This window comes from Sturnira hondurensis, unplaced genomic scaffold (genome assembly GCF_014824575.4).
Source record: "Sturnira hondurensis isolate 20B ecotype Veracruz unplaced genomic scaffold, ASM1482457v3 Scaffold0000648, whole genome shotgun sequence".
Classification (NCBI taxonomy): domain Eukaryota; kingdom Metazoa; phylum Chordata; class Mammalia; order Chiroptera; family Phyllostomidae; genus Sturnira; species Sturnira hondurensis.
Window position 1 is genome coordinate 9,112,694 of NW_028073279.1, and position 20,956 is coordinate 9,133,649.

Sequence of the window (20,956 nt, forward strand, 5' to 3'; positions counted from 1 at the left end):
CCACGTGTTAGTTCTTATAACTATTACAAGTTTTTAAAAATTTACTAGAGTTCTTTAAATACGGAATAGGTTGGATCTAAGGTAACCTGTCAATACTGGAAGATCTATACTTAAATTCCCGTTAGTTAAGTATGCCACAAGCTCGCCTCTTATTTGGGGTCGGGACACCCTGCAGAGAACTGTGATAACTGCATCACAGTGTACAAAGATGTGGAGGCCACTCCAAACTTGGGAGGAGTCACCCTATGGTCAAATCCCGACAATCTGACTTTCCTCGCTGGCTGACCTCTCCTCCTCTAGACTGGGGTTTCTAGAAGACACACCGGGTAAAAAGCGGCGAGTCGGGGCCCGGAGGGTGAGCGATGCCGGATGGGGGCGGGGTGGGAAGGCTGGTTGTTCTGGGTCCGGCGCTTTTGTGGTGCCGCTGCTTCAACCGCGGTCCCCGCCCCCGCCTTTCCGGGGCTGCCACTCAGCACGTCACGAGGGGGAGGAGCAGGCCGTGGGGTGGGAGGCGGGTGCGTCGCGGAGCGCAGGCCGCGGCGGCCGCGGAGTATCTAGAAGCCGCAGAGAGCGCGGCCCTGCGCCCCAATCCTGGTCGCCCACCCGGTGCCCCTTCGTCCGCCCCGGGCGCACGCACGCCGGGGCTCTGCGGGGCTGGCCGCTGAGCGAGCAGGCCGTCCGACCCGGACTCGCGCAGGAACCCGCAGCCCCCCGGCCGGAGCGCACACGGAAGTGGTGAGTGTCACGGCGGGGGGGGGGATGAGAAGAAGCCGTCAGCCGCCGGCCGCAGACGACCGGGCGAGGGGCGCGGAGCCTGGCGCTGTGTGGAGACGCTGCGGCTGCTGTCGGTCCGTGCGCGTCCAGGACTCCGGGCCTCCCCCCGAGCGCCGCGCCGGACGGAGGGCGCGGGCCGAGTGGGGGAGTGCGGGTGCGCGCGGGGGATTTCCAGCCGAGCGGGGCGTGCTGGCCGCGGAGAGGTCGCGGGGCGGGGGCCCACGGCGGGGAGGGGAGAGGTTCGGGCTCGTTGCCCCTTCCCCCAGAAGGCGCACCAAGTTTTCATAAACAAGCCTGGAACGCTCTGACATCCTGTTTATACCACCCTGAGACACAGGCGCGGGCTTGAGGTCTGACGTCCCTCGTCGTTGCACAGAGAGTGGGACCGCCAGCTCTCGGGCAGAATTGCCGGGGGTCGGGAGGAGGTGTTTTCTGGCATCAGGACGGAGGCTTAGGGTCTTCGCGGTTTTCCTCCTTTGCCCTGTCAGCGAAGGAAAGTTTCTGGGGTCTGGGGTCGTGTTTGTGCGGCCAGTAGGAAGTGTCTGTGGACTTAGGAAACGCCTCCTTCCCTTTTAGGTTCTGTTGAGACCCAGGCCCCAGGCAGCCAGCGAGAAGGGCGGACGACGCACCCATAGCTAGAGGCCAAGGAAGAGGAACAGAGAGGGAGGGAGAGGGCCACCTGGGGAGTTGAGAGCCCTACTGTGCAAGGACTGATTGACTGAAACTGGGGCTGGTCTCTGGCCTCCTGTCTAACCCCGCAGACCTCAACCACGCGATCCTCGAGGATCAGAAACGTCGCAGGAGTAGTAAACACCCCTTACAAGTCACTCTCCAAGGCTCCAGGTCGGTGGGTTCCTTGGGGGGGGGAGGGGAGTACCAAGGAATCCCTCTGGGAAGACTAGATAAAAGGTGTGACTATCACCAGGTGTTTGTGCACTTTTTTTTTGTATGTATATTCTCTCTGAATTCTAGTGTGTCCCTGGGCAAGAGGACCCGGTCCTCCCTGTCGCTCCTCTTAAATACATGTCTGTGAGTTGTCTTCTGCCCCTGGTTGGATACTCGTTACTAACATTTTCTTTTTAGAGTCGGGGTATTTCTCTCAGCGTCAGGCATTTACAGCTGTATAAAATTGTCATTACTCCTTTTGGAGAAGGAAAGTGTTAACAATCTTGGAGACTTACGTGATAAGTACAGTGCAGAAACAATTAGATGGGACCATGGAGTCTGATTGTTGGCTATGTTTTAAAAGGATTCGAGTTACGGGCATACACACAGTGGAAAAAACATTTTAAAATGAGCATTTTATATTGATTGTACCTTTGTTTTTCCAAAACCCCATTTTGTGTTGGTTCTCGCTTTTGCCTCTGGTAACTCTGATGCTTTACAAGACCTCACTTGTTTTACACTGAAGGATCAATGTGTTCTTTTGTACTTTGTGGTGAAGGTTAATGGAGACTAGACATTTTGGGTACAGCATGCTTTGTAATATTGAGAAAATGTCTCCTATGTATAGATCTAGATCGCATTTAAAGACGTAAATAGATCACACCTGAGAATTCGTGAACATTATGAATAGGAATACTCACAACCTCTTCTTAATTCTGCATATATTAACTAATTTCACTATCTTAGTTTCAATAAATGGCTGCAAAATATATTTTTTAATACTAGGATTGCAGTGTGACACTCTACATTAAATAGAGACAGTTTAAATAATTTCTGCGGCCCGCAATATACTACTTATTACCATTGGGAAATGACGATGGAGGGCGACTATATTATTATATATAGATAGATAAAATTTAGACATTTGCCAAAATATAACTACATTTCAATTTATAGTCCTAATTTGGGTGGTATTAATACCAGTTTACCTAATGCTGTACTTGTAACGATCTCTCTGACCCTTTAGAGTCTACCTTTTACAGATTTAAGGTGTTAAGGGGAATTAGGTTGCAAAACCTTTTCGATTCAGGCATGCGCTAAAAAGCTGATGAAATGAGTTGAGGGTGGAGTGCTGTTGCAGGAATAGAGGCTCAGATTAAATGGCATGAAGAAACTTAAACTGCATGTCTAAGTAGGATTGTAAAGTTGGCCAGTTTAGATTCTGTGTTCACAAACACTAGTGGTTCATACTATAAATTCTAGTAATGTTCTAACGTTATCACTCAGTTTCTCCTGAATAGCTTTAAGTAGCACGTTTGGATAGGAACCTAGCTGAAGCAAGTATTGAGACTATGTGTAGGTTCGCTTTTATACAGGGAACAGAAGAGTATGATTGTGTTAATAGATTTATTAGCAAAGATTAAGACCTGTTTTATAATTCCTCTGATAAGTTTTTCCCTTAAACACACACATTCATTTTACATATCTTTATTATGTATATCCTTATTATGTTATAATGAGATAATATGCATTTAGATTCATCTCTAAGATGTGAATATTTGTACAAGGAGATTTTCTTGTTCCTTTCCACACTCAAAAAGTTATTTTAAGTGGATGGGGAATTGGTTGATTGACCAATCTTGCTGAGCAAGCAGCAGCTGATGCTGTTTGATTTACTGTGGCTCAGTTGTGTATGGAGCCTTGTCAGAGAGATGCCAGAAGGAACATTTCAGATAGTTTTCAGTGTCTCTTAACTGGGTATAATTTTTGTGTCTAAGGAGATATCTGTAGTTTCTAGGGACATTTTTGTTGTTGTTATATCTTGGGGGTGGGGTGGGAGGAGGCAGTGTTTATATAAAGTGGGCAGAGGAGAAGATGCTGCTAAACACCCGGGCATATATGGAGCCAGCCCCCTACGAAAAGGAGTATGTGGCTCAAAATGTCGGCAGTGCTGTGGTGGAGAAACCCTGTTTTGGAATGCCGGGTGGGGGACAAGAAGTCCCTGGCTTCTGTCATGGCAGCTTGTTTCACTTCAGGCTATTTTACTTATCTGTAAAATGGAACTAAAAATACCTTCTACGGCCATCGCACAAAGTTGTTGGGGAGAATCAGGTAAATAATGCGTGGACACTGCGAGTGCAACACAAACTGTAACTATTAGGAAGACATGATTAAAAAATTATAAATGAGTTGTTAGATGTACTGGTGGTTGAGGAAGAAAGAGGTTAAGGCAATATTGTCGAGTGAGGAGATTAGATGGTTGCTGGTAGTGTTGAATTCTTTGTTAATCTTTTGGGGTAAAGGATTTTTTAATGTAGTTTTCTTATTAGAACATAAATTTTTAAAAGAAAGCTCTATTCTTTAAACTTAAGATTATTTTCTCATAACAAGAGGGAAAACTCACTGTAGAAAAATTAGAAAATATAGGAAAGTAGAAAGGTGAGAAAAGGCATCACGATCGACGCCCTTTCCCGTTGAAGCACAATCAAATTCTTACCCATTTCTTTGTGTCAATAAGATGAGAAGTAAGTTAATAATAGGAAAAGGGGAGCAGTTGAAGGTCACCGACAGCTCTTTGTTTCTATGTCCTTCATGTTCTCTTTTTTAATGATTACCGTGTACAGGTAAATTCAGTTATAAGAGACATTAGAGGAATTGGCTCATTGTTTTTATTCTTTGCGGGCTAACCTCCAAACCCTGTCCTCATTCGGCATGTTGTTTCCTCTCCGTTGCTTGTGCTCCCCTGCGCTCAGCTAGGTGTGCCACTGTTGCTTCCTGTCTTGAAAACCCTATGGTAATGTGGGGTTTTAAACAGCTGCCATGTTGAAATAACTGGGTTTCAGGGGCAGGAAACTACTTCCTGTGAGTATTCTTCCCTGTGAAGTACACCAGCTTTTTTAGGCAACAAGAAGGCATAAAATATTAAGTTCATTTCCCTGACATATTTACTTCTAAGGTTTTAAAATCTGTGATTCTTAACAGCTGGCAGTGGGCACAAATTTTTTCCTTGGTGCTCTGTGAATAAATTGCCTGGTCCCAAGATTAGAACTGCTTTAGAAAGCAAAATGAAAACTTCTTTGAGTCTACTCCAGCCAGAAGACAGAGCTGGTCTCTGTTGAGATATTTTTAATCTGTAGTAACTGAATTTACTTAATAGTAATATCACACAGCACTTTGTTCATTTATTCATTCAGTAAATATATGTTGAGCTTCTGCTGTGAGTCTGGGGGTGAACAGAGAGAACAAAAGGCAAAAATCTTTGCTCTCATAGGGGTTACAGTCTAATGGAAGACCCTTGGGCCTCATCATTCGGAGTTTCCCATCCAAGTACTAACTAGGCCCGACCCTGCTTGGCTTCCGAGATCAGAGGAGATCGGGCGTGTTTAGGGTGGTATGGCCATAGACTCATTCAGAGTTTCTTAGTTGCAGATTATACACATTCAAGAGTAAATTTTATGGTATGTTTATAGAATATTTTCTAGAAACCTTTATGGTACTCATTGCCTGAGGAAGCTGAGGACTAACAAGTAGCCCCCTCCCCCACTTTTTTTACAAATTAACTCATTCTTCATATATATATATATATATATATATATATAAATAAATATAAATATATAAATGTCTCTTGGGTACCTACTAAATTCCTGGCAGATGGGTGAGACCACTTACATGGAATTAATTCTGCTGTATGTAGCAATGAAAGTGTGGGTGGAATTATGAGCACAGGGACCCCTGAAGAGGGCTAAACCCTGTTTGGAGCAAGTGGTGGGTAGAGTGGTGGGCTGTCAGGACTGCAATTGGACAAGCTCAAAGAATAGGTTTTTTAGAATGAAAACCAGTGAGGACTCTTTGCTCCACAAAAGGTGTTTTAACTCTTCCCAGAAAGAAGAGGTAGAGAGGAGCTGTGGCTCGCAGAGAAGGCAACAGTAACTTGAGCCCAGCAGTGAAGATTAAATCAGGTCAGCGGATACCTCTAGATAGAAGAGAGACTGATTTATTGTATTTTTATCCGGTTTTTCATACTCTGCATTTTTGGAGACTTGAGCCAAACTGCTTGGTTTGATCCCAGCTGTGAGAATGTGGGCAAGTTATACTTGTTTTCTTAGAATGAAGGTGGCGGTGGTACCTACATCTAAGATTATTTTGAGGATTGAATGACTATACCGAAAGACTTTGAATGGTGCTAGGCACATAGCATGAGCTAAAAATTTGTTAGCTTCCCCTCCCCCTTTGTGTAGGTAAATATGCTGTTTGTTGAAATAAAAAACAAAATGGGGGCAGGGGCACATGCCTGAGTTGGGGGCCAGGTCCCCTGTCCGGGGTGTTCAGGAGGCAGCTGATCCATGTTTCTCTCCCTTTCTCCCTTCCCTTCTCTCTAAAAATAAAACCTTCAAAAAAAGATAACTCAATTTATATTAAGAATGCTTTTTTTAAGATTGTAGAGGAATGCATCCTACTAAATGCAAAACAAAGAGTAGTTGATACACTGTCGCTTTATAGACCTCTATTAGAAATGGATAAATAAAAATGTCTGGATACTTAATGAAGATAGTTTCTTAAGTTTGGAAGAGTTATTATGTAGACAGCACCAAAAGTCATAGATAAATTAGGTTTTACTCTATTTTTAAGGAAGGATGAGAAACAAAGATGCCTTTAATTTAACTTCAAATGCCATTCAAAGTGTATAATTTGGTAGGAATGTATTATACTTTACTGTGTTGCTCTCACTGATTGTTGGCAAGTGGTGGGCTATTGCCAGGGAGACACAGACATACCAGTTTGTAAAATGATGTCTTCAAAGTTGTGTGGAAATTAAAAATCATATAAATCAAATAATGTGCCAGGGAGGGAGGCACATTTGCTGCTAAAGGAATTATGAGAGTTTAAAAGAACTCTTAAATGTACATTCATTTTCCCCTAAATGTTGATTTATCAGTTTCTATTTCCATAAATATATTGTGCTTTCCTAAAGCATGATGTACCAAAGTAAAAAGTTGTAGAGAAAGTAGGCTGTCACACTGGCCAGGTGAATTGGCTGGTTTGAGTGTTGTCTCTGCAACAGAAAGTTGTGAGTTTGATCCGCAGTCAGGGCACGTACCCTGCCAGGTCCCTATCTGTCTCTTCCCCCTCCCCCCACTTTACTCTCTCTCTCCTCTCACCCCCTTCTCTCTCCCTCTCCAAAATCAATAAACATATCCTCCCGTGGTGAACAGGCTGCCCTGTAGGTATTTAGAAAAGAACTTAGGTTTATTAGTTTTAGTTAGGTTAGGCAACTCAGACCAGTTCGCACATATAAAGTAGAAATAGATAGGAACAATTTGTAGTTAATGCAGCTCTTGTTTTTAATGGTGCTTCTAAGGGCTTAAGGGTATTAGAACTGACAGGAGTTTACTCCGTTAAGCACAATTATATCTGCAAACTTACCTGCACAGTTAATTTGCTTAGACTATAGCAAGGCTATAATTTATAGTAGTTTTTTCAGTTAGTAGAATTGAAAATAACTTTTATGTTATAGAAAGAAAAGACAAAAAATCTCATAAGACAATCTGCCAAATGTATATTTTTTACAGTGAAAAATCTTGTTCTTATTAAACATACAGCCAAGCAGACAGATGTGATTCATATTATAAAGAGGTACACTGGATTTTTTTTTGCCAAGTATACCTGCAAACCCATTTTAGGGCTAACTTACAAAACACAGACTTAAAAAAGTAAGATGCATAATGCCTAAATTTAAAATCTATTTTTTTAAAGCCATTTTCTAAAATTTAAGGTAGGTCTGCTAATCAGTGTATATCAGTTATCGAATTGGGAAGATCATTTGATGTATGGTGGTATTCCCAAAGAGCCCCATCTTTTTAGTCTTTGAGAATTACCGTTCACTCAGATGAGTTAGAAGCAGGAGGGGGCAGTCAGAGCAAGCCTGGCTGGCCCGAACATCAGTTGTGAGCCCACTTGATGTAGATTTAGGAATTAGGTCACTCGTCTGGTAGAAAAATGTTCTCAGGTTTTTATGTTTATTCCTACCCTCAGGAAGCTTCTTTGTTAGTGGAAAACACAATAATTTAACAGTTATACAGCTGTTTGTTATTGTACAATTATATTATGTACCAGGAGAAATGTCTTAGTTTGCTATAAAGCAGAGGTGGCGAATAGTAAGATGAGGGGGTACATACAAGAAGCAACTGATAAGTGCATCATTAAGTGGCACAACAAATTGATGTTTCTCTCTCTCTTTTCCTCTCCCCCTTCCCCTCCTTCCATTCCTTGCTCCCTTTCTCTCTAAAATAAAAATAAAATAAAATAAAAACCTTCCAGAAACCTTAAACCAGTGGTGAGAAAACTCTGTAAAGGGAAAAACTAAATATTTTCTGCTCGGAGGGTCATGCTGCCCTGTTCCCTTTATGCAGTTCTGCTGTTGCAGAATGAAAGCAAACATAGACAGTATGTAAACCAATGAGTGTGGCTGTGTTCCAATAAAACTTTGTATTGACACTGAAGTCTTAATTTCCAGTTATCACAAAATATTGTTTTCCAGCTGTTTAAAAAGGTAAAAATTTGTAGGACTTCTTGGCTGTATAAAACAGATGGCAGGCCAGATTTGGCGCTTGGCCCAAGTTTGCTGACTGGTGCCTTAGACCGTCTTGATCTCTCCCTTTCCTCCTTCCCCACCCCACACCCAGCAGCTGGCTCAGCCATCTCAGTTCTCCCTCCCACGACATCACACCTTCGCCTTCTCACCATCGCCTGCCTCTGACATGGCTTTCTTTTGCCTGGGTGAGTGCCATAACCTACATTCTAGTCTCCCTGCTTCCAGCCTTTTCTCTTCAGTTGGCCATCCACACAGACATTGAACAGTCTGTAGCCTGACTCAGGTCATAGAATTTCCTGACCGCCAGACTTCGGAAGCCTTTATTGCCTAGAAAACAGTCCAAGCTCCACCTTATGTGGTATTCAAGGTTGCTTGTGATAAGATGTCAACTTTTCAGTTTATTCTTCCTTTTCTCTCCTCCTACACTGCCAGAATAGGTTGCATATTTACTGTTTTGCATTTCACCCTCAAACATTTCTCATAATTTTTGTATTCTCCTTTATTTTTAAATGCAGTTACTTTTGCTTCATGCTCTCCACCTGTCCAAATTCTGTAACTTTCAAGGCCCCTTTAAATGTCCCTGACTCCTCCCTCTACCCCCAGAAGAGGTTTGCAAACTGTAGTACGTGGGTGGTCTGTGGTCCTCTTTCCTGGGGCGTTGTGTTCTGCCTGTGCTTCAGTGCTTGTGTAGACTTACCTCCACTCTGCAGTCCCAAGGCCCTCGAAGACAGTGCTTTGTCTCCTTCATTGTTATATTCCTTCCCCTTTCACAGTGGGCACGTGGGTGTTTATTTAATAAAGGCTAAATCCTGTGTAGCTATGTATTATTTGTAAAGTTTGAAGTAGGAACATTTTACTGAAGGGAGTTTGGTCAAATTAAGTCCTTGATTCTTACATAAAGTAGTACAGTTTTGTGAAAGATCACCAAGTATTTTGGAAGACTGGTGGTATTTTTGGTCCTGTCAATGGCTTAGATAAATAAGTTCAGGCAAACTTATTGCTGATTTTCTTCAGGAATTTGTATTACATTTTATAAGAAAAATAAAAGAGTGCTCTGTAATTCATAATGTTTCCTTGTTGGAAAGCTCAGGGCCAAATTATTGGCTTGTTTTAGGTTGCTACCTGTTTTTCTTACACTAATCTCTCTGCCTCAGTCTCTCACCAGATTGCTTGTCATGATGAGTGGTTCTCCTGTGTGTCTTCTATATTTATATAGGCAGCTTCAACTTTTTGGGGGTGACAGAAATGTGAATAAATAAATGCTAGACCCTTGGTTTACCCAACTTAAGGATGACAACAAGATGATATGTAAAAGATAAATATCTTGGAAGAAACAGGGAAAAAGCTGTGGGGCAATGTGAGAATTACGATGTGGGTCTGGTGGGAAATGAGAAAAGTTCTTTGTAAATGTCTTATAATCTTTTGGTTAACGTGTGTGGGTGGAGCATGTCTCCCAGGTTTGTGTGGTGTGTAGTATACCTTCCCAAGTGGAAAGGAGAGTGAGAAAGAGGACAAGAGTCAAAATCAGTGAGCTTTTACTGTGTCAGCTGTTACACGTGCTTTGCATTTCATACTTAATTTAATCTTTTAATAGCCCGAGAGATGCATCTTAATGGAATCCTTTTCTAGATAAGCAAACAAAGCTAATAAATGGGAGAGATGGAATTCAGATCTCAAGGTCTCTGGCATTAAAACAAAAACAAAAACTCCTTTTACTCTTTTACCCTTCGAGCTTTACTAAGGTATAATTGAAAAACCCTTCTATTCTTAAAAAAAAAAAAACAACCTAACTACTGTCTTGTCACTTGTCTTTTTTTCATTTTGCTGATATTGGCATTTAAAATGAGAAACTATGGGGTTTCTTCCTATCCTGTTTTCCAAACTAATGCTCCTGAAGCAGTTTTAGGCTCTTGGAGAGCCTGTATTGCACTTGGTACTGTTAGAAGCTAGGTGATAAAGAGGTTCTGAAAGGGTTTTGGGAGGGAGGCAGTTTTGATGGGGTGGGTGGTGAAATGGGCAATTGGGTTCTTTTAGCTTTCCTAAAGGGAGTTTAGTGTTTTCGTGTGAAATATCTTTGATGTAGTAAGTCAAACTTGAATTACTGTTACTTTATGCTACTGATTATTATATAACACACTCCATGTTTACCTCTTTGGGCATGAGTGTACCAGATGTGTTACAAAAGTGAACTGCTTGGACTTGGAACCAGGAAGAGGTAGGTCTGAGGCTGTCCTTCGCCACTTTCTAGCTCTGTGACTTTGGGCTCATAATTGATCCTCGATTTTTCTCAACTATAAAATGGATTTTTAGTACCTATCACAAAGTTGCTTTGTGAAGGTAGAGCACACAGAATAGCTTCAGACAGTGCCTGGGACTCAACAGCATTGAATAAATATTGGTTCTCCATATCTACCCTCCAACTATTGAGCAGTGCCAGAGATTCTGTAAATAATGATGTCATGTTTATGTGCTTACAAGTGGGAACTCTGTAGATACATGTTACTTAAGTAATGAACTTCTCTGATGAAGCAAACACCCTTGTACAAGTGGCTGGGCTCCCACTACTCCAAAAGCCTCAGTGTAAGATAGTGGTTCACACTCCCAAACCGGGAACCAGAGTCTATGGTTTATCCTATAGATGCTTTCGTTTCCTAGCTGAGTGATCCTAGGCAAGTTATCCAACATCTTTGTGCCTCAGTTTCCTCATTTGTAAAATGAAGAAAATAATAGCACCTGCCTTATAGGGGTGTAAGGATTGAATGAGTGTGTTTGTGTGTGCCAACACCCTTCAAGGGTTTATCAGTCTTAGTACTCCTTATCCCTCGGGTCTTCCTTTCCCCTGTGTATAGGCAGCCCCGTGTCACCTGGAAATTCCCTGGAATCCCCCTCGTATCTTCTCTCACCAGGAGACTTCTGTGTACGTCATATACCTGTCTTTCCCCTCTCTCCTCAGTTCCTTCCTGGTTACTTCATTTTAATTCAGGATATCTTTTTCTCATGTCTAATGCATTCTCATCAGTTACATTCCTTGTAAATTTTTGTCCAGCCACTTAAAAAAATCTGTTTTTTTTTAAGTGTAGAAACTGAATATTTTCTAATAATGACTGATAAACACAACTGTGTGTTAAGGGTGCATTTATACCAAGGAAGATGAAAACCATATAGTGTCAAGCAATGAAAAAAATAAAATGCTTTATTGTTTATTGAATGCTGTCTCTGTGCCAGGCATTCAGCTCAGTAAAATGAGAGTATGGATGGTTGAATAACATGTTTAAAGTCACCCAGCTTTTTATTCAGGGGAACTCGGATTTGATCGAAACCAGGCCTACCTGGCCCTTGGTCTCAAAATCCCTGAGATTAGTTGCCTAAAAGCTTTCAGGCACCCCCTCACCACTTCATCTGCACCCCTTAATAACCAGCATTCTGCTCCCTCTCAAGCTCCAGCTTTTGAGATGACATGATCACTCACCCATGAGGTTCTCTGTGGCTGCAGAATGTTTTCTGCTCTTTCAGCAGGGCAGATGTACAGTGTTTCAGGGACTGTATGTGTTAAATCGGTCTTCTGTGTGTTGGTTTGGAAACATAACCAAACTTACAGCATTATGTGTTAGGGGAAAATGTGCTTCACATTTCAATAACCAACTGAAAATGAGGTTTTAAAAAGGCAAAACTGTATGTAAACTAGACTACCAGGGTATTTGTTTTCATGCATTACCTGCATGCATTTACTTTAAAGGCGTGTGTATCGTACCTGAGTCAGGCACATTCTGGAATGGATACATGTTATTACACTCACTTGCTTAGCCATCTGTCCTCATCTATGGCTGACCTTTGTATCTCGAACCACTACCGTTGTGTTTGGCACATTATACGAACCCTGTGAAGGGTAGTGCTTTTTTTTAAAATATTTTATTTATTTATCTTTAGAGGGGAAGGAGAGAGAGAGCGAAACATCAGTGTATGGTTGCCTTTTGTGTGTCCCGTTGGCCTTGCAGGGAACTGGCCTGCAACCCAGGCATGTGCCCTGACTGGGAATTGAACCGCGATCGTCTGGTTCGCAGGCCTGTGCTATTTAGTGCTTTTTAAAAAAATCAATGGTTCTTTATACTTTTCTGTTGGCCTGATGCATTTCAATAAAAAAATCAATGGAGTGAGGGTCAGGCAACATTGAGAGAAGAATGTTGCCATGCAATACTGCTATGCTAGGCTGAATTGAGATTAAAGGTATTTGGGAGCCAGACACTTATGATAATATTGCTCTGATTATTGGAAGGCAAGGAAAGCAGTCAAACAGGTTCCTTCTTGGCTCGGAATCTTGTTTATCTTTCTCAGGTTAGAACTGATCCCTGTATTGGTTTCAACAGGTCATGGAGACAGGCCTGCCATGAACCTCAGCATATTTGGTTCAAGATTATAGACATTGTCTAGTAAGTGCTGTTTAAGGATTTGTAGTACACAACGATCATAAAATCTTACAATAATTTTAAGAGTTGGAAGAGATCAAAGTTGCCCAGGGACACTTCCTTTTTCGATTTTGCAACAGCAAAAACTAAGAATCAGAGCAGTTACGTGACTTGCCCAAGACTTCTGTGGGTCACCACTTTAATGTTTTTTTTTAAATTTTGTTTTTTTTAAATACAGTATCATGCTGGATTTGTGATAAGAGTAAACAAATGATATAGAAGGTAGCATGTAGAATTTAGCAAACTAAATACCCATTTGTTCAAATGGCTCTGAAACAAGTAAGATGTATTTGTGGGTAGGAGATTTTAGAGATTACATGAGAGAAATTAGGATTATGCAGGGCTCATCCATTACCTTGGACATTATGAAGGGCTGTGTCTCATGGGAGAGGAGAAATTAGCTGGGTCTCATGGGTCCTTGCCACACTGGAGTGCTAGAGGTTAGGGGCCAAGTTCCTCTTGCTTAGACTTTTAGTCCTAGTTCAACCCTGTGTCTTCTGTCGAACAGGTGGTCAGTAAAATGTTATTGAACATATGAATGCCAATTATAAGACGCTAACTCTGTCTTTGTCTTGTGGAAAGCCTGTTTGTTTGACTAGCGTTTTTTTTTATGTTCTTTCTTTTACCAGAAGAGCCACTTTACAAAACATCCCTAGCTGAAGTAGACCTTAATAGAAGCAACAGTGGTACTAAGAACAACAAACATAAGATTTTGAGAGCTCATTATAGATGAAAAGGTGCTGTCTTGTATAACTTTCTTTTGAGACTGAAGGCAGCTGAGATGCAGAGGTGAAGAGCTTGTGAGCTAGCCCCAAGCCCTGTACTCTCCCACCATGGCCGCTGCACTGATGTTGACTGGTCTGGGGATGAGCACAGCATGTAGTGCCTCCCCTCTTGCACTCTTCTGCTCGCTGGGCTGTCTGCTGCTGTTCACCTGGTTCCACAGAGCCTCCCAGAAGCTTAGTCTTCAAGCCTGGTTAAGGTCCAGGTCCTGGCCATGTGTCTGAGTCAGAATTAGTTGCGTTTTCTTGTTCTTGCAGCCGAACCTGCTCTCAGCACATTGTCACAGTGTGAATGAAGCCCGAGGAAGTAATTCAAAGTGTGTATGGCTGAAAGAGGGTGCCTTAAAGCAGACAGTCTGCTAACCCTGAGTTGAGCCTCTAAGGAGAGAAAAGTATTCTTTTTCCTGTATTCTTTTGACCTTTTTCTTAAGTCATTAAAAAGCCACAGGCTGCAAATTCAAAATGATTGCAACCTTTCACTTTTATACAAGAAAGATACACACTTTATGGGATGTCCACTGATCTGTAGTTTCTATAGACATTAGGCACTTGCTTCTCTAAAGATTTATATTTTAACTAATTTTAGGTAATTTGCTTATCCAGTCCGTTCAGCAAGTAGTTATAGTTCCATGTGGAACGCTGTTAGTCAGTCCTGCATTTACTTTCAGAGAAGTCGTATGTCAGCCTAATGTTGGCTCTTCCTAGGCAGTCATTTGAAATTTGCTATAGCTCTTGAATGTTTCTTTTAAACTTTTATTAAGCATTTTAAAGAAGTTAAGCAAGTAATGTATTTGCATTTTAGAAAAATCAAGAATTAAAATAAAAATTCTAAGATCTGTTATTAAGTTAAACATTTTTGTTAATATTTAGTGTTTATTATTTCAGACTTTGTTTTATGCCTATATAGACCCATAAAATTAAAAAAATTCAAGGAGTCATAGAACATAATGCTGTTTTGTAATTTGGCTTTTTTGCCAAGTGACTGACTTCTCATTGTTTTCCCCCACAAAGTAATAACTTTTGGTTAAGGTGACATAACTTTTTATGGTACATAGCTTTCCATAGTATAGATGAATGAAAATTTATTTACCTAGCCCCCTAATGTGGAACATACGTACTGTTTGTTTCTCCTACTATAATAATACTGTTATAAACATCTTTGTGCCTCCAATTTTATGGACTTTTCTGATTTGTTTCCTTAGGAGACTGTAAATGGTATTGTCTGAGTTTTTTCACATTGTAAGATTTGGGGAACTTATCTATGCCTTGATTTTAAAAGCACACACTCTGCTTTAATGGAAACATGATAAATTCGCCCAGTTGATTTTTTAGAACAGTAAGTTTTGTAGGTTCCTTGGCAGATACACAGCCCTGGGGACTGTGGGATGCCTGAACAGAGTTTCTAAAGGTTAGCTTTTCCCCAGAACACCACAAGCATTCTGGCCTGCCAAATTCCAAGATTTGCTCTGGAGGTGTGAGGTGGAAGCCACTTTAAATTGCTGGAAGATAATCCTGTGGAAGAGACAAGATTAATCTTTTTGTGTTTACCAGATGTGTTGCAGTGAACTTTGAAAACCCTTTCAAGTAAAATAAGGTCTTCTTTTTTCCCCTTTATGATTAAAATACAGGTTGCTAGTCTTTCACGAAAAAAGAAAAGCTCAAAAAAAAAAGCAATTTCAAAGGCGTCTTTTTACTGATTAGTGATTCCAAAGATTTCACATGATAATATTCCCAAGTTATTTTGTTAGTCAGGTCTGCTTCAGTGAAGTCAACTAGGCTAGTTTATCTTTGCAAAGACTTGTGACAGCAAGCTCCTATCTGCACTCCCTGGGGAGTGCAGTTCACATTTAAGGTTTTGCTTCAGGCGTCTCTGCAGCTTTATGGTGTGAGTGTTTCAGATTTCTAGATATGAAACTGGTTTGACATTAATTCCTAGCATGATGTCTTTTTAAATATCCTCTTAGTATAAGTCAGAAAAGTCTGCAGAGCTAGCACCATGCTCTGCATGTTAATTACTTCTCTCTTTTGTTTGCTCCTTTCTCGAAGCCTCCTGGTTCATGCAAGAGTCGTTAAATCTAGGCAGTCACAGTCATTTTTCAATTAGATGTGTATTTAATAAAATTAAGCATTGTAAGTAATTAGTGAAAACTAGACCAAGGGGGAACCTATAGTTAATTAAGCACTGAGTTGAAGAACTGGGAATGGGTGAAGTTCTTCCTTCAAATAAGACACAGATAAAAGATCTTATCTGTGTATTCTGTTCTTTGACTTCAGTGTTAGAATGTTCCATCCAGAGCCTCCATTTTAGGGTAATATTTTGTCACTGTCTTCTAAGCTATACTTCAGGTACTTTAGAAACATTTTTATTTCTAAGTCTGCATTTCCATGTAAACCTTTTATGCATTATATATTTCTCCTATATAATAGAGTATAGATTTAGATTGATGATGACTTTAAAATCTTTTAATTATATTGATTTTATATATAGAGAGAGAAACATCAATTTGTTCCATGTATTTATGTGTTCATTGGTTGCCCCTTGAATGTGCCCTGACCAGGGATTGATCCCCCAGCTTTGGCGTATTGTCATGATGCTCTAAGCAGCTGAGCTACCCCGGTAGTGCTTGATAATGACTTTTTAAAAATTGTATTTTTCTTCGGAAATGTAGTAGTGTCTCTGGCCTAACATAATGATGTATTTACCAACCAGAAATATTATGTTAATATGAAAGTATACTCACTAAATCATGGAACTGTATACTACTATTTTAGAGAAGGTATGTAATACTGTAGATAACATTCCAAAAGGAGCTATGGAGAGAAGATTGTATTCAGGGACCTTTTGCCCAGTGAATTGCTTGGATGTCTATAATAGTTCTTTTTTGGTGACTTTTAAGGCAAAGAAAAAAGTGTGGGATTTATTGGTGTATGTAAGTAGAGCTTCTTAACAGGCATGAGGAAGACCCCATGGGCTCCATTGATGTCAAACATGGTCCCTTCATTAGGAGTCCTGCTCATTTCTATGGCTACTTCACTGGTCCCATTTCTTGCCACAGTGTGGTTTTCTCCAGATGGTTTGAAGGAGAGAACTGGCTGCCCCAAGATGATGCTCTTCTGGCTTCTATTTATCAAATCTCCCTGGAGAATTCTTGCTTGGGGTCATTCATGGATGGCGTCAGGCAGAACACTGTGATCTGTAGTTCTAACAGAACCGCATGGGATAAGGGGTTTCTAGACACATGAAGACCAAAGATGTCTACCATAGCATCTCAAACTGGCAGTTAACATTTTTTTTAATTGCCACAAACTGCACAACATAAAATTTACCATCCTCATGATTTTTAAGTTACAGTTCAGTAGTGTTAATATATTCACATTATTATGCAACCTATCCTCCCCAAGCTTTTTATTTTGCAAAAGTAAAATTCTGTATCCACTAAACAACCCCCTGCCACCCTGTATTCTCTGCTTCTCCCAGCTCCTGGCAATCATGTTGTAGTTTCTTTTTTTCAATATGGTTAATAATTGTATTAAAAATTTAAATACTGTATTAGAGAATACGGGTTATTAGGTCTATAAAATTATACCTCCATTTAGGAATTTTAAAATATCTTTGACACACAAAAAATATGAAAGGCCATTGTGTCTGATGAGCTCGCGGAAAAGGCTTCCAGGAGGGTGAAGTAGAGGATTTTGTAGTGTGTGTTCTCAGAAGCCATCCTCCTTTGGGCAGAGGTTCCAGTTGAAGCTTCTCTTCTTCATTCTTTTTTTTCTTAAATAATTTTTTATTTGTCAATTATAGCAGGCATACAGTATTATATTAGTTTCATATGTATAACCCAGTGATTAGATATTTGTATAACTTAACAAGTGATCACCCTGCTAGAACTAGTGGCCACCTGACGCCATATATAGTTATTAGGATGTTATTGACTGTATTGCCTATGCTGTACTTTACATCCCCATGGCTGTTCTGTAACTACCATATTCTGCAATTACCAATTTGACTTCTTATTCCTCTCACCTTTTTTCACCTATCCCTCTTCCATTTGGCAACTGTCAAAATGTTCTTTGTATCCGACTCTTTCTGTTCTGCTTGTTTGTTTATTTTGTTTTTTAGATTCCACATATAAGGGAAATCATATGGCATCTGTGTTCTTCTGTCTGACTTATTTCATTCAGCATGATACTGTCTTCAGGGATCCCCAGTCTTCAGGCAGTCGACCAGTACTGGTCCAGGCCTGTTAGGAACTGGGCTGCACAGCAGGAGGTGAGCTTGAATGTGATGTGCTTGAATCATCCCGAAACCATTCCATGTCCCCCTGTTCATGGAAAAATTGTCTTCCATGAAACCGGTCCCTGGTGCCAAAAGGTTGGGGACCCCTGCTCTAGGTCCATCCATGTTGTAGATAGTGAGACTTCATTCCTTTTTATGGTTGAGTCATATTCTGTTATATATATACACTACTTCATTATTTATTCATCTATTGATGGACACTTAAAGTACTTTTGTATCTTGGCTGTTGTAAATAATGCTGCATAGAACATATGCATGCACATGTCTTTTTGATTTAGTGTTTTGGATTTCTTCAGATAAATATCCAGAAGTGAAATTGCTGAGTCCTTCTTTGTGTCTTGTTAGAGCCTTTGTTTTAAAGTCTATTTTGTCTGGTGTAAGTATTGCTATTCCAATTTTTTAAAATTTCCATTTTCATGAAATGCCTTTTTTCATCTTGTTACTTTCAGTCTGTGTATTTATTTTGATTTGAAGTGAGTCTCTTATAGATAGATAGCGTATGTAAGGGTCTTGTTTTGTTATCCAGCCACTGTATGTCTTTTGATTAGCACATTTAATTCCTTTGCAGTTAAAGTAATTGTTGGCAGATATGCATTGCCATTTTATTTGTATTTTTGATGTTTTCTTAAAGAAGACTGTTTAACATTTCTTTTTTTTAAATATATTTTATTGATTATACCATTACAGTTGTTCTATTCCCCCCCTTCATTCCCCTCCACCCACACCCTCCCTCCCCCACCATTCTCCCCCCCTTAGTTTATAACCACGTGTCTCAAGTTCTTTGGATTCTATATTTCCCCCACTATTCTCGCCCTCCCCCCTATCTATTTTCTACCTACCATCTATGCTCTTTTCTGTGCCTTCTCCCCCCTTCTCCCCCTCCCACCCCCCTGTTTCTAACCCTCCATGTGTTCTTCATTTCTATGGTTCCCCTCCTGATCTAGCTGTCCTCTTGGTTTGCTTTTGTTTTAGGTGTGGTTGTTAATAACTGTGTGTTTGCTGTCCTTTCACTGTTCATATTTTTCATCTTCTTTTTCTTATATAAGTCCCTTTAGCATTTCATATAATAAGGGCTTGGTGATGATGAACTCCTTGAACTTGACCTTATCTGAGAAGCACTTTATCTGTCCTTCCATTCTAAATGAAAGCTTTGCTGGATAAAGCAATCTTGGCTGTAGGTCTTTGGATTTCATGACTTGGAATACTTCTTTCCAGCCCCTTCTTGCCTGTAAGGTCTCTTTTGAGAAATCCGCTGACAGTCTGATGGGTACTCCTTTGTAGGTGACTGTCCCCTTATCCCTTGATGCTTCTAGGATTCTCTCCTTCATTTTGGTCTTGGCTAATGTAATTATGATGTGCCTTGGTGTGTTCCTTCTTGGGTCCAACTTCTTTGGCACTCTCTGAGCTTCCTGGATTTCCTGGAAGTCTATTTCCTTTGCCAGACTGGGGAAGTTCTCCTTTATTATTTGTTCAAATACGTTTTCCACTCGTGGCTGTTTCTTTCCCCCTTCTGGTACCCCTATAATTCGGATGTTGGAACGTTTAAAGATGTCCTGGAGGTTCCTAAGCCTCTCCTCATTTTTTTGAATTCTCATTTCTTCATTCCTTTCTGGTGGGATGTTTTGTTCTTCCTTCTGGTCCATTCCATTGATTTGAGTCCCCGTTTCCTTTCCATCACTATTGGTTTCCTGTGCATCTCCCTTCATTTCAATTAGTTTAGCCTTCATATGTTCCTCTAATTTGTGACTTTGTTCCTCTAATTTGTGACTATAATCTACCAGTTCTGTGAGCATCCTGATAAATAGTGTCCTGAATTGTGCTTCTGAGAGGCTGGCAATTTCTTGGTCGCTTAGAGTTATTGGCTCTGGGACTTTGAGTTCTTCTTGCGCCATCTTTCGGATTGTTCGTGCCTGTTCCATAGCAGGATCAGAGCCCTAAAGTGTTCACTAGAACAGGGCAACTAAGTCACTGGGTTGTGACGCTGTATGTGGGGGCGGGGTCAAAGAGGGACTATGGCGTCCTGTCCGCACGGCCCCCACCGATGCCGCAGTTGCTGCCGTCACCGGGCCCAGACGTTTTGTCCCACTGCACTTGAGTGTGCCACCGCCGTCAGCCCTCGCCCCCTGGGGCCTGCGTGGTCTGTCTCACTGGGTGCGAATATGCGCCCGCGGTCTGCCCTGCACCCCAGCTGGTTCCCGTCTGTGCGCCTGGGTCGGGGGCCCTGTCCTGCCCGACCCTGCTTGCTGCTGGCTCCGCCCCTCTTACCGTCCCCGTTGAACGGTTAGATGTAGTCGGACTTCCGTATAATCCAATTTTCTGTCCTTTGGTTGTGTCTTTGTTTCTCCAAACCTTTGTTGTATTCAAACTTGGTTGTGGGAGAAGGCACAGTGTTTCCACCTATGCCTCCATCTTGGCGGAAGTCCTCCTGTTTAACATTTCTTGCAGTACTGGCTTGGTGGTGATGAACTCCTTTAACTTTTTCTTGTCTGGGAAGCTCTTTATCTGTCTTTGATTTCTAAGTGAAATTTTTGCTGGGTAGAGTAATCTTGGTTGTAGGTCTTTGCTTTTCATCACTTTGAATATTTTATGCCAGTCCCCTCTGGTCTGGAAAGTTTCTGTTCAGAATTCAACTAACAGTTTTGTGGGCTCTCCCTTGTAGGTAACTGCTTTTCTCTTGCTGCTCACTTTCTAGTTCCTGCCTAGGAATTTGACTGCGGTAGGTACTTCATGTAAATGGAATCAAATAATATGTATCCCTTCATGTCTCACTTCCTTCACTTAGCACAATGTCCTCAAGGTTCATCTGGGCTGTAGCATGTGTCACAGTTCCCTTCTTTTTGAAAACTGAATAATAATCCATTGAATATGTATTTACCACATTTTGTTTATCCATTCATCTGTTAATGGACAGTGAATTGCTTTCACCTTTTGGCTATTGTGAACATTGCTCCTATGAACATGAAAGTACAAATACATCTCCTCAAGACTTTGGTTTCAATTATTTTGTGAATGGACAGCTTTTTAGATAACCATATCTCAAACAGATCAAAGACTAAGCTCATTTATCTCCCCTTAAAAACTTTTCCTTATTGTAACCTCCTTCTCTTACCACCTTCACTGGTTATCTGAGCCAGATCTAGGGCTTATTTTGACTCATTTTACA

At 41.1% G+C, this 20,956-nt stretch overlaps 1 protein-coding gene across 1 annotated transcript in view; it reads left to right on the plus strand.

The window, feature by feature from the left end:
* The first annotated feature begins 485 nt into the window (after window positions 1-485).
* The window catches only part of JAK1 (Janus kinase 1), a 126,461-nt gene continuing 105,990 nt past the window's right edge, over window positions 486-20,956 (plus strand). The window contains exon 1 of the mRNA XM_037043351.1: window positions 486-735. The gene's annotated coding sequence lies outside the window, so the exon portion shown is untranslated. The remainder of the gene's footprint in view (window positions 736-20,956) is intronic.